Source organism: Eriocheir sinensis, chromosome 25 (assembly GCF_024679095.1).
Source record: "Eriocheir sinensis breed Jianghai 21 chromosome 25, ASM2467909v1, whole genome shotgun sequence".
NCBI classification, from domain to species: Eukaryota; Metazoa; Arthropoda; class Malacostraca; order Decapoda; family Varunidae; genus Eriocheir; species Eriocheir sinensis.
In genome coordinates this window covers 17,418,057-17,432,339 of record NC_066533.1, presented here as the reverse complement: position 1 = coordinate 17,432,339, position 14,283 = coordinate 17,418,057, and the positions used below count along the sequence as shown (strand labels likewise).

Here is a 14,283-nt window from a genome sequence, read left to right as displayed (position 1 = left end):
TTCACATTTCTTTTTCTCCCTTTCGTTTTTTGTTTAATTTATTTTCCTCTCCGTTTTCCTGTTGACGTGGGCGGTTTTACGAGGCTAGGGATAGTTTGACAAGGCTTCTGTACCATGAATATTATTAGAACCTCATTAGAGCCTGACTTATCTCCTTTGTGGACTTGGGGAATAGTCCTAATACCCAAAACCACCTAAGAAAATGGACCCAAAAAAATTAAAATCATGGAGAAGTGAAGGGAACCGAGGAAAGGAGGATTAGGGAAATACGTCCGGGTGAGTTCCGGGAAAAACAATAAAGGGAGACTGTATTTATTTGGGTATGGGGAAGAGGGAAACGTAACCTTGGCCCTGAGTTGGCAAGGCAGATGCGTCACCCTTAACACTTATTTTTACGGGTACAGCAGCGGTGGAGACATGCCAAGGGTTGTAAAATGAATGGGAATATATAGAAGTCTACCCCATAAAGATGTTGGCAGGGTATTCAGTAAGGAAGGGAGTGTTGACTGGTTGTGTGTATCTCTGGTTGTGGTGAGAACTGTGTCACTAGTGGTTGGTTGAGTTACTGATGAATTGGAGTAGAGTTTATGGAGCTTATCTTTGCTGTTTATTGATGGAGTTTATGTAGGAAAAGTTACGTTGCTTATTGATGATTATTTGACTTATTGATTGAGTGACTGGTTGATAGGTTAAGTTTATATAAATGAATGGGAATATATAGAAGTCTACCCCAAAGGTCTTTTATAGAGTATTCAGAGTAAGAAAGAAAGTGTTGACTGTGTATTTTTTTGCAATGTTTTCTCTTTACAGGTTTTACAATATTTTTTTCATATTTTAATGGTGATCTATAAGAGTTTTAGTATTTCTGATTAATATTTTGAAGGTCATTGAATAACTTGAAACATTTATACTTATCATGTCTATTTCTGCTTTTTTTTCTCCATAAATTTCAATGGTACAGTAGTTATTTTAGTATTCTGTTTTCCTTCATATATATTTCAATGATAATTTAAGTTTTTTTGTGTTTTTAGCTTGAATTTTTTAATGTGGTAGAATATTTTGTAATCTCTATACCTCTTATGTCTACCTCTATGTTTTTCCCGTATGTTTTAACCCGGTAGCAGCGACGGCCCAAATTTGTGGCTTTACTGTGTAGCAGCGACGGGCCAAATTTGTGGCTTTACCGTGTAGCAGCGACGGGCCAAATTTGTGGCTTTACCATGTAGCAGCAATGGGCCAAATTTGTGGCTTTATCGTGTAGCAGCGCCAAATTTTGTGGCTTTACCATGTAGCAACAAAGGGCAAATTTTGGCTTTACCATGTAGCGACGGGCCAAATTTGTGGCTTTACCATGTAGCAGCGACGGGCCAAATTTGTGGCTTTACCGTGTAGCAGCGACGGGCCAAATTTGTGGCTTTACCATGTAGCAGCGACGGGCCAAATTTGTGGCTTTACCGTGTAGCAGCGACGGGTCAAATTTGTGGCTTTACCGTGTAGCAGCGACAGGCCAAATTTGTGCCATGATGTAAACCCCCCCAAAATAGATGATACATAAACTGATCACAAATTCTTTGATATATATTATGAAATGGTTTGTGTGAGTGATGATTTTTTCTCATTTTTCTCGCTTAGAGGGACCATTAAGAAACATGATCCCCGCTGCTACCGGGTTGATGATGATATATAACGTTTTTACTATTTCTAGCTTGTAAACCTCCATGATTAACATTTTTTTTTCATGTGTAAACTTCCATGCCATAACTTAGCTTGATTTATTTATAGGGTGGTTGGATAGTCTACAATCACTTCCTCTCTCATGCCTATCTCTACCTTTTTTCCATATATTTCAATGATAATTCAAGCTTTTATTTTTGGGGGTATTTGTAGCTTGAATTTCTGCAGGTCATTGAATATCTTGTAATTACTTCTATGTCTACATGTTTTTTTCCATGTACAGTGCCAAGGAAGTCTCGTAATGGTACATCTATTACAACCACTTTTGTTTATATTAAAAGATTCTATGGCAAGTACCAACCATTTTTCATGAGCCAATTTGCTGCCTTATATAGAAATGACAGTCGTTGGTATAGAGGAGGCATGTTAGAAGCTAAAATGGTGTATGTGTGGGAGGGAAAGAATGGGAGGGGAGGGTAAGCTGCGCGTGGCCTTAGTGCTCATCTCCATCACGTTTGTCCCTTGGCGAATATTAAAGCAAAACTTCTATAGATGCATAATTGAGGAGGTGAAACTTTTAACTTCTGATAATGTACCACAGAAGTTTGTTTTTATTAAGGGGGATTAAGGTTGGGTTTTAGTTAAGTTTTCTCTCTCTTTGCCTTGTGTGCCAGAGAGAGAGAGAGAGAGAGAGAGAGAGAGAGAGAGAGAGAGAGAGTATGATGATTATCTCCCCACGCTCCCAAAACATGTAGCACTCTCCCCTTCTCCCTCCTCCTCCTCCTCCTCCTCTCTTCCACTTCCCATTTCTTAATTTTCTCTCCTCTCCTCATTTTGAAAGGAGGGGAGAGGAGTGGGCCAAGTTTTTTTCCTCCTCCTCCTCCTCCTCCTCCTCCTCCTCCTCCTCTTTGTCACCTGTCATCTTTCCTCCCACCAGTAAAGTGTCGATCTGTGTTTTCAGGAGGAGGAGGAGGAGGAGGAAGAAGAAGAGGAGGAGGAGGAAGAAGAGGAGGAGGAGGTTAGGGTGTATGTATGACAGGAAGACCCACTCACTCCATTCTCTTCCCCTCTTCCTCCTCCTCTTCCTCCTCTTCTTCCTCTCGTATAACACTAATGTCACCCTTACCTTGCTCTACCGTAAGGCTCAAATTACTCTCTCTCTCTCTCTCTCTCTCTCTCTCTCTCTCTCTCTCTCTCTCTCTCTCTCTCTCTCGAGGTGGAGGAGGTGGAGGAAATAATAGTCTCCCATCCAATCAGGGACTCTGTGTGTGTGTGTGTGTGTGTGTGTGTGTGTGTGTGTGTACCTTATCACCCGCGCAAAGGATTATTAGTCAAGAGCTTAGATATAAAACCACCTTGTCATTGAGAGAGAGAGAGAGAGAGAGAGAGAGAGACCTACCCTCTTCCTGTCTCTATTGACTAGGAACATTTTACCCTTCAATGCCTTACAATACAATACATCAACGGAAGTATACAATTAGGAGGAGGAGGAGGAAGAAGAGGAAGAGGAGGAGGAAGAGGAAGAATAGAGAGCATTGTCAAGTACTCATATTCCTCTTGAAACTAAACGATGAAAAAAAAATGGATTAGTTTGTCTTGAAATGGGAGAGAATGGGAAACAGAGAATGGGAAAGAAGATCAAGGAGGAGGAGGAAGAAGAAGAAGAGGAAGAGGAGGAGGAAGAAGAAGAGGAAGAGGAGGAGGAAGAGTAGAGAGCATTGTCAGGTGAAACAAAACGATGAAAAAAAAAATGGATTAGTTTGTCTTGAAATGGGAGAAAATGAGAAACGGAGGAGGGGAAAGAAGATCAAGGAACACAAAGGAACACAAAGGAAGAACAAACAACAGCAGAGGAGGAGGAGGAGCATTGTACTGTGTGAAGAAGAGTATGTTGATGGTAAACAGATGGTGAAGTGAGACAGTAGTAGTTGTAGTGGTGGTAGTAGTAGTAGTAGTAGTAGTAGTAGTAGTAGTAGTAGTAGTAGTAGTAGTAGTGAGGGTACCCTATTTTTTTTTTTTTTTTTTTTTGAGTGGTTTTATAGAAGTGCCAGAAGGAGGAGGAAGAAGAGGAGGAGGAGGAGGATAAAGTGATTAGTGTTTAGTGTTTTTTGTGTGTTTGGCGTACGAGAGAGAGAGAGAGAGAGAGGCGTGAATGATCTCCCTCGTGTCGCATAAGCCTCTTCTCTCTCTCTCTCTCTCTCTCTCTCTCTCTCTCTCTCTCTCTCTCTCTCTCAGATTTCCTGCTGTTCCTCTTCCTCCATTTCCTAACCTTGGATTCCTCTCCTCTCCTTACGCCTTCTCCTCCTCCTCCTCCTCCTCCTCCTCCTCCTCCTCCTCCTTTCCTTCACTCCTTCCCCTCATTTCTCTCTCTCTCTCTCTCTCTCTCTCTCTCTCTCTCTCTCTCTCTCTCTCTCTCTCAGCCTCTTCATTGACGGCGCCGTGTGTGTGTGTGTGTGTGTGTGTGTGTGTGTGACCCGGTCTTATTCAGGCTTCCCTCACTTCCTCCTCCTCCTCTCCTCCTCCTCTCCTCCTCCTCCTCCTCTTCTGTTCTTCTCTTCATTACTTTTCCTCAGTACGGTACCCTTTCAACTCTCTCTCTCTCTCTCTCTCTCTCTCTCTCTCTCTCTCTCTCTCTCTCTCTCTCTCTGTCAGAATCGAACGAACGAGAGAGAGAGAGAGAGAGAGAGAGAGAGAGAGAGAGAGAGAGAGATGTAAAGGTAATAGGATGATGTCGATAATATGTGTGATACGATGCTCTTTTTTTTATTTTTCTTTCCCTCCGTCAAACTCAGAAACATTATATTACTTTTATAAAACTTAACGAAAAATATAACAGAAAAATAAATATACGTATCAACTAACAGCGATTTAGAACACACGGAACACTTAAAGAACACACAGAACACTATTTAAACACACACCTATAACATTTAAAACAACGATGATGATACATGGGGGCTTGAATCACCCTTGGTTACTAATATAGGACAAAAAAAAAAATATCCACTTTTTTTTTTACAGCAGAGGAGTTTTTTTTTTTTTACAGCAACGGCGTAAAAAAAAAAAAGAAAACTAATGAAAAAAAAAATTCCGCTACTTACTGCTCCTAAATAAGTCACTTTTTTTAGAACTGTCTCCCCCCACACTTAACACTTATTTAAACACACACATAACATTTAAAACAATAATGATAATAAATGTGGGCTTAAAACATCCTAGGATACTATTAGAGAACTGATACCCACTTATTTAGAACAGTCTCCCCCCTCCTCTGTCTCCCCCCACAACACTATTTAAACACACAACATTTAAAACTAATGATAATAAATGTGGGCTTAAAACATCCTTGGTTACTATTAGAGAACAAATACCCACTTATAGAACACTTCCTTTTTTAGAACAGTCTCCCCGCCTCTGTCTCTCCCCAGCCTCACTCCTTTTTCTCCCCTTTTCTTAGTACTATACCACACCTTCCTCTCTCTCCCCAACCTTACACTCCCCTTTCCCTTTTCCCTCCCCCCTTTCTCCCCTTTCCATAGCACTTTACCACACTCCCCTCTCCCCCAACCTCATTCTCCCCACTCCATTTTCCCTCCCCTTTCTCCCCTTTCCATAGCACTATACAACACCCTTCTCTCTCCCCAACCTTACTCTCCCCTTTCCCTTTTCCCTTTCTCCCCTTTCCTTAACACTGTATACCACACCCACCTCTCTCTCCCCTTTCCCTTTTGTCTGTCCCCTTTTTCCTCTCCCCTTAGACTCAGAAGTAGTAAATGCGAATACCATCAACTCCTTCAAATATAGAATCGACCGTCATTTCGCTGCGTCGAGAGTAAACTGGATATCGAGGTGCTTTCATCTGCTCCTCAATATCTAGGTGCTTTCATCTGCTCCTCAAGCCCCAAGTGGCGGTCGAGCAGATTAAATCACCCAAGCGGGCGACCTCGTAATGAGCTAATAGGCTTTCTGTTGCCTGCATTTCCATGTTTCCATATACCTTCTCTTCTCTTCTCTGATTACTTACCTCCCCTTTCATTCTCCCCCCTTTCCCTAGGTCTTCTGTCTTCTCTTTCTCCCTCCCCTTTTATCTCCCCTTACACTCTTACTAGATTTGAACACTTTCCCCACCTCCTCCCTCTCCTCTTCCCACTCTCCATATCCTTCTCCTACACTTCCCACCCCATATATACATACTCCCACTCCTCTCCTCTCCCTTCTCCCCACCTACACATCCCCACTTTTTACACACATTCTCCCACACCCTTATAATATACTCCCCGACACATGCACAAACCCCCATACTCTCCCTCATTCCCCAACAATCTCCCCATTTCATACGCACTTCCCCCCTCTCCCCCTTCACCTCCCCATTCACCCCCTCTCCCGACCTTCACTCTCTCTCTCCCCTCCCCACTCACTCCTCTCCCCCTCCTCCCCATCACGCCCACACTTACCCCCACCCTTACAGTCCTATCCCCTCCCCACGCACGCCCACACGCCCACTTTCTCCCCCCCTTTCTCCCCTTCTCTCCCCTCCCCACCTCAGCCTTCCCCACCCTTGACAAGTAGCCAGTTTCCCTCGGGTATCGATTCTGTCTGGTACGAGTCCCCTCTGACCTCCCTCCCCCTGACCGTCTCCCCTTGCTCCCCTTACCTCACCCCTTTACTGTCTCCTCCCCTTACCTTATCCTCTCTCCCCTCCCCTCTCTCATCCTCCTTTCCATAGCTTTGTATCGTTTTTTTCCTCTCCCCTTATTCCTTAGCCTCCGATACCGTCACAGTTTTTTTCTCCCCAAGTCCTGTTTTCCCTTTTCTCTCTCTCCTCCCCTTTCCCTTTACTGTCTCCCCTCTCCCCTTACTCTAGCACGTGTATTTCCTTCCCTTCCCTTCCCTTCCCTTTTCATATTCTTCCCTTCCCTTCCTTTTTCATATCCTTCCCTTCCCTTTTTATATCTTTCCCTTCCCTTCCCTTCCCATTCTTTCCCCTTATCTGACGTCCTGTGTCTCCCCTTTCTCTTCCCTTTTTCTCTCCCCTTTTCTCTCTTCCCTTCATCTTAGCATCTATATAACCTCTTTCCTCCTCCTGTCCTTTTTCTATCCCCATTCTTTCCTCTCATCCTCGGTCCTGTCTCCCTTTTCTCTCTCCCCTCTTTCTCTCCATTCTCCCCTTTCCTCTCCTTTTCCTTAATCCTTACCTTCCTCGCTTACCTCTCAGTACTTTCCCAATCTTTCCTCACCCTTCTCTCCTCTCCTCTCTTCCTCTTTCCTCTCCCCTCTCCTCCCCTCTCCTCCCCAGGCATCCCCCTCTTACGTCATTGTTTCCTCTCTATCCCTTCCCTCCGCCTCCTCCTCCTCTCCCCTCTCTCCCCATCTCCGCCCTATTGCGTCACACATTCTCCCCACTCCTCCCTCTCGTCTGCTCTCTCTCTCTCTCTCCCTCTCTCTCTCTCTCTCTCTCTGCAACCCTCATTTTTTTTAATTATTGCAAAATAAACGAGAGAGAGAGAGAGAGAGAGAGCGGGAAGCCAAGGGTTGTGTTTACATTCTGCAGCGGTGACTGAGCTAGAGTCGACTCGTGCCTCGCCTGTCAAGCCTCTCTGTGTTGGGCGGTTTCTCAGCACCACGAGACTCTGCCGCGGGTTTCTGGGCTGCTTTCCGCTACTTTGGGCTGGCTGGCGGATGTGTGGAGGGGGGACTTAACCTTGAAAACATGTTAAGGGTTTTGTACCATGCCTGGGCTGACTGGTGATAGGACATTTAAGGGGGCAAAGTTATCATTAAAGGGGGGTGGATTATATTTGAGAGGGGGTAGGTTACAATTTAAGGGGGCCTAGTTATTATTTTAAAGGACGTTATTTTAAGGGACCCGGGGTTACTTGTTACGTTAGGATATATCTACCTGTCTATTTATCTACCTGTTTAATGCCTATCTGTGTTTTATCTCTTTTCTGTCTTTCTCTCTATTTCTCTGCAGCGTCTCTCTCTCTCTCTCTCTCTCTCTCTCTCTCTCTCTCTCTCTCTCTCTCTCTCTCTCTCTCTCTCTCTCTCTCTCCCTCTATCTTCATCTCTCCACTTTATTGATTTCCCTCTCCCCCTCCTCCTCCTCCTCCTCCTCCTCTTCCTCTTAGTCGTGGGCGTTTTCAAGTGTTGGCATATTGCGTTATACGTTTTTCCTCTTTATTACGTAGTTTTCAGTTTGATTTTTATTGTTCTTTAATGTTTTTATTTAGATTTTGTCCTTTCTTTTTTTCTTTCATTCCTTTATCGTGTTTCTCGCTCCCCGTCTTGTGTCTCATATTTTGCGAGAGGGAGATAAAAGAAAAAAAAAGTTGAGTTTGTTTGATAAGGAGGAATGTGGTAACTCGTTTAAGCAATAGAAGAGAAATAACTTGATTGGATTGAAGTGTTTTTTTAATGAATATAAAATAGATATTAATAATGAGGTTGTTCTCGTTTAAAATCAATAAGAAAGTGAGTTATACGTTTTTCCTCTTAGTATTTCAATATGATTTAGATTTTCATTATTCTTTTGTATTATTTTATCATTATTTTCTTCTTTTCTTTACTGTGTCTTCCTTTCCGTCTTGTTTTTGCTCATTATAATTTACGAAGTGGAGAATATAGATAAATAGATTAGTTGAGTTTGTTCCATAAGGAGGAATGTGGTCACTCGTTTGAGCAATAGAAGAGAAATACTTTTTTTTTTAATGAATAGAAAAATACAATAATGATCTCGTTTAAAATCAATAAAAAAAGTGAGTTTATTTATATTTTTTTATGTGGAAAATTAAGAAGAATATTGTTTTTAATGAATAGAAAAATATAATGTGAATGTTCTCGTTTAAAATTAATAAGAAAGAGAGTTTATTTATAATTTTTTGATATGGGAAGTTAAGAATAATATTGTTTTAATGAATAGAAAAAAAAATACTAATGAGGTTCTCGTTTTAAATCCATAAGATAGTGAGTTTAATTATATGTTTGTGTGTATAAAAATTTACTGTCACTGAGAATCTTATTTATTTTATTTATTTATTTTTTGCTTTTTAATTTAGCCTTCCCATTTTCAAGTAATTTTAATGAATTTTCAATTTAATGAATCGAAAAAGAAATATGAGGTTCTCGTTTCTAATCAAGAACGTGAATTATTATTATTATTATTATTATTATTATTATTATTATTATTATTATTATTATTTTGTATGTGGAAGGTCGCTGACAATATTACCTTTTTTCATCATTTTAATATCGCGTGTGGGAGGTTACTGAGAATATTCAACCCTCCTTTTTTTTCTTTTTTAATATAGGGAGGTCACCATTTTCAAGGTTTAGTTTAGACCCCCCCAATATTGAGCGTAATAGAAAACGTATGCAACAACGGTAAAGTCCCCCCGTAAAGAAAATGGAAAACGGAAGCCAATAGGTCTGTAATATATTAAGCTATGCAGGCTGACGGATAGGGGGGAAAAAACGGACAGCTAAAATTGTATAGGAAAAAGAGGAGTGTATTTTTAAAGAGAGAGAGAGAGAGAGAGAGAGAGAGATGACAGTAAAGAGGATGGAAAGAGGAGAAAAAGTAGGAAGTAGAAGAGGAAAATTAATAAGTAGAAAGAGGAAAAGCGAAAGTAGAAGAGCAAAATAAAAAAAAATAAAAAATAGGAAGAGAAAATAAATAAAAGAAAATGAAGAAAAAGGACAAAAAAGGGAAAATCATATGATATTCTTATGTTATAGGGAGAGAGAGACACACACACACACACACACACACACGCGCACATGCAGTCACGTGTGTGGGTGGTGAGGGTTCGTGCGTTCGTGTGTGTTCATAAATGAGGGGGGGGAAGGGAAGGGGGGGAGGGGGTTGCACGTGCGTTCAGTATAATTAAGAATTGGGGGGGGGGTATTGATCAAGACACACACACACACACACACACACACACACACACAGCACTTTATACCCTTTTCTTATCTCCTTTCCTTCTCTTTCTCCCTTCCTTCTGTTTGTTCTTATCTTCTTAAACGTCGTAAAGAGAGAAGGAAGGAAGAAGGGAAAGGATGAAGGAAGGAGGAGCGGGAGGATTGGAGACAGATAGGAAGAAGGAAGCAAGGATGGTAAAGAGAAGGAAGGGATTAAGGAAGGAAAGAAAGGAAGGAAGGAATAGACGGAGGGAGAGAAGTGAGTGAAGAAGGGAGAGAGAGAGGAAGGGAAGGAAGAACGAACGCAGAAATAGAGGCAGGAAGAAAGACAGGAAGGAAGGAAGGAATAGACGGAGGAAGAGAAGTGAATGAAGGAAGGAGAGGAAAATAGGAGAGTAGAAGAAGGAAGGAAGAACCACCCCATGAAATAGAGGAAGGAGAAAAAAAAACTAGTGAAGAAAAAATATGAAATGAAAACAAAAAGAGAAAACGAGGAAGGAAGAACGACCCCATGAAACACAGGAAGGAAAGAAAAACAAATGAATTAAGAAAAAAAACTAGTGAAGAAAAATACCAAATGAAAACAAAAACAAGACAAATAGCCCCACAAACACACAAAAACAATTATCAGACCAAATATAAAAGTGAAAGATAAATAAAGTTAATAAAATGAAACAAAATTAGCTCAGGTGGAGGCAAAACCCACACTCGTAAAAGTTATGGAAGTGGAATAAGGAGGTGGAAGAGGAGGAGGAGGAGGGAAGGATAACTATGTAAAGAGAAACACACATGCAAGGAAGGAGGAGGAGGAGGAGGAGGAGGAGAAGAAGAAGGAAAGCATTAAAACGTTCACTGCGGAGACCTTCAAGCAAACACACACACACACACACACACACACAGTTGCTTGTTCACCTTTATATAACACCTAAGAAAACACTCTCTCTCTCTCTCTCTCTCTCTCTCTCTCTCTCTCTCTCTCTCTCTCTCTCTCTCTCTCTCTCTCTCTCTCTCTCTCTCTCTCTCTCTCTCAGGTAGGTAGGTCAGTATAGGTAAGGTTCTTCAAGGTGCATTTCTGTATTCCTCCTCCTCCTCCTCCTCCTGTGTTAAAGGGAATGACTCGTTTTGTCCTATTATTATTATTATTATTATTATTATTATTATTATTATTATTATCTGTTCTCTCCTTCATCATCACTTTTTTTCTCTTTCACTCTTCTTCAATCCTTTCTCCTCTCCCCTTCTTTATTCTCTTGTCTCCCTCTCCCCCCTCTCCCTCCCTCCCTCTTTCTCTCTTCTCTTCAGGTTGGCCAAGAGGCAATCTAACGTGCTCGGTCTCTCTCTCTCTCTCTCTCTCTCTCTCTCTCTCTCTCTCTCTCTCTCTCTTTCCTCCCAGTTTAACCCAAAGAAAAGGCCTGAGAGAGAGAGAGAGTATTTTAATGAATGATGTCTGAGTTCTTTCATTCTCCTCCTTTCTTCCTTCTCTCCTCCTCCTCCTCCTCCTCCTCCTCCTTTAGTCTTACCTCTACAAACAAACCTTGCTTCCCCTCCTTCCCTCCTCTTCCTCCTCCTTCCTTCTTCCTTCCCTCCCTCTTCTCTTCCACACAAACAAGCTACATACTACCTCCATCAGTACCTCCTCCTCCTCCTCCTCCTCTTTCTTCTATTTCCTGTTTTTCATCCTCTTCATCCCTCATTCCCTCTTCTCTTTCCTTCTCTCTTATTCCTTTCTCTTCACTTATTTCTCTCCCTCCTCTTCCTTCCTCTCTCCCTCTTCCTCCTCCTCCTCCTCCTCCTCTTCTTTTTTTTCCAATTTCCTTTTTCTCATTTTCTTGCACTTTTTCAACTTTTCTTATTTTTTTTTTCTTCTTTTCTTCTTTTCCATCTTTCTCGTTCCTTCATCTTCCTCCTCCTTTTCCTTCTTCTCCCTTTCTCTCCCTCTTTCCTCCTCCTCTCTCTCTCTTTGCTCCCTCCTCCTCAGTACACATTTCTTTCTCCACCTCAGGTCAAAATATCTCTCTCTCTCTCTCTCTCTCTCTCTCTCTCTCTCTCTCTCTCTCTCTCTCTCTCTCTCTCTCTCTCTCTCTCTCTCTCTCTCTCTCTCTCTCTCTCTCTCTCTCTCTCTCTCTCTCTCTCTCACACACACACACACACACACACGTGGGTATGTGTGTGTGTGTGTGTGTGTGTGTGTGTGTGTGTGTGTTTGTTTAAAGGGTAAATCTATTTGTATGTTTTATTTTTTTCCTTTTCATCATCATCTCCCTTCTTACTTCCTCCTCCTCCTCCTCCTCCTCCTTCTACTTTTCCATCTTTTTCTTCTCTACTTCCTCCTTCCATAAATTCAATCCTTTTTTTCCTTCTCCTCCTCCTCCTCCTCCTCCTCCTATTCACATTTCCTCCCCTCCTTCCCTCCTCCTCCTCCTCTTTCTCTCCCCGTAACCTCTCCACTTTCCTCCCTTTTTCCACCTTATTTGAATTTACCCCCCCCCCCCCTCCTCCTCCACTTCCTCTTCCTCCTCTTCCTCCTCCTCGTCCTCCTCCTTCGCAGATAACACGTCCATTCATGTTCCTCGTCTTATCATCTGAGAGAGAGAGAGAGAGAGAGAGAGAGAGAGAGAGAGAGAGAGGACAAAATCTGCGTTATATTCGAGGAAAGGGAAATGAAAAAGCCGCGAAAATAGCCCAAACTTAGGCGACTTAGCCCATCCCGCGACGGAAACTCGCCCAAAGCGAGAGAAAAAAACGCCCAATATTATAAGACGGAGGGGAAAGGAAATAGAAATGGAGGAAAATATGAGAAAGGAGGAAATATAAGGGAAGAGGAAAATAGGTACGGAGGAAAATGGAGAAAAAAAAGTAAGGAGATGGAGGAGGAAAGTAAAGAAATAAAATAATAATAATAATAATAATAATAATAATAATAATAATAATCTTGCCTCACCATCTCCTACCTGAACGACTTTCCCTCCCTCCTCCTCCTCCTCTCCCTCCTCCCTCCCTTCCTTCTTTCCCTAATAATGGAAGAAAGTAAGGAGGTAAAGGACTGGAGGAAAGAGAGTAGAGATAAAGGGAGAGATAAGGGAAGAATGGAGGAGGAAAATATATGGAGGGAGGAGAAAGAGAGAGAGAGAGAGGGGGGGGGGGGGAATGGAAAAAGGAAGAAAATATAAGGAAATTGAGAGGAGGGAGAGAGGGAAGGAAGGAAGGAAGGAAGAAATGGAGAAAATTAAGGGAAAGGAGGAAGGTAAATGGAGGGATGGCGGAAAAAAGGTGAATGGAGGGAATGGAGGAAACGAAGGAGGGAGGAAGAGAAGGAGGAGAGAACTTTCACCCATAACGCCAAGAAGCTACACTAGTTTGCTCTCATCTCCCTCCTCCTCCTCCTCCTCCTCCTCCTCCTCCTCCTTTTTCCCATTACCTCAGAAAACTCGACCCACATTCCCTTGCATAACCTCCTCCTCCTCCTCCTCCTCTCATGTGGGGTGGACGTAAGGGGGGAGGAAGGTTAGTGTTTTGAGATTAGAGGTTAGGGTCATTTTGAGGGTGATATTGTCTTTTTTTCTCTCTCTCTCTCTCTCTCTCTCTCTCTCTCTCTCTCTCTCTCTCTCTCTCTCTCTCTCTCTCTCTCTCTCTCTCTCTCTCTCTCTCTCTCTCTCTATCTATCTATCTATCTATCTATTAAAGGCAACTGTAATAAATAATGATAAAATGATAATGAAAATACCACTATACCATCACCATCATCATCATCATCATCACGAAAAGCATTGTAGTTATTAATAAAAATTCTACATGTTTGGATTTAAAAGTCGCGTTTTACTAATAACGCGAATATGCAACGGTCTCTCTCTCTCTCTCTCTCTCTCTCTCTCTCTCTCTCTCTCTCTCTCTCTCTCTCTCTCTCTCTCTCGCTCTTTATCTATTTACTTTCTGTCTATTCACAAACGTTTTCGTGCTTATTAACGTTTTTATCAATATTCGCATTTTTTTTATCATTATTATTATTATTATTATTTATTTATTTATTTTTATTTATTTATTTATTTATTTATTTATTTTTTTTTTTTTTTTGCTATCAGGTGTTTCGTGACTTTGCTAATGACATGCAACAGGTGAGGTTAAGAGGCGAGCAACCTTTCTACCTGTGCTGGGAGGAGGAGGAGGAGGAGGAGAGGGGATGCTAAATGTGTGTCAGGTAGGTTGACGATGGAAGAAAGGAAGGATAAAAGGGAAGAGGAGTGGAGGTGTGGAGAGAAGAGGAGGAATGTGGAGGAGAAGGGATGCTAAATGTGTCTCAGGTAGGTTGACGATGGAAGAAAGGAAGGATAAAAGGGAGGAGGAGGAATGTGGAGGAGGAGGAGGAGAGAGAGAAGCGCGTGGGAGATGAAACAGAATCAGAGGAAATGGAAAGAGAGACTAAAGGGGAGGAATGAAATGGAAACAAGAGAGAAAGAAAGGAGGAGGAGGAGGAGGAGGAGGAGGAGGAGGAGAAGGGTTGCTGCGGGTATGGTTTGCGAGTGCGCGGTGAGAAGGGAGGAGGAGGGAGAGGAGAGAGAGGAGAGGAGGATGCCCAGGAGGAGGAGGAGGAGAGCGGAAGCTGGGCGGAGGAACAGCTTCAGTTTATACTCAAGCTGTGAGCGTACAAACACACACACACGGCCGGTCTGACAGCAATATCCCTCCCCTTCCTTC

The 14,283-nt window shown here is 42.3% G+C and overlaps 1 protein-coding gene across 14 annotated transcripts in view; it reads left to right on the top strand.

The window, feature by feature from the left end:
• The window catches only part of LOC127003518 (cytoplasmic protein NCK2-like), a 40,799-nt gene that overhangs the window by 6,803 nt on the left and 19,713 nt on the right, over positions 1–14,283 (top strand). The gene's annotated exons all lie outside the window — the stretch shown is intronic.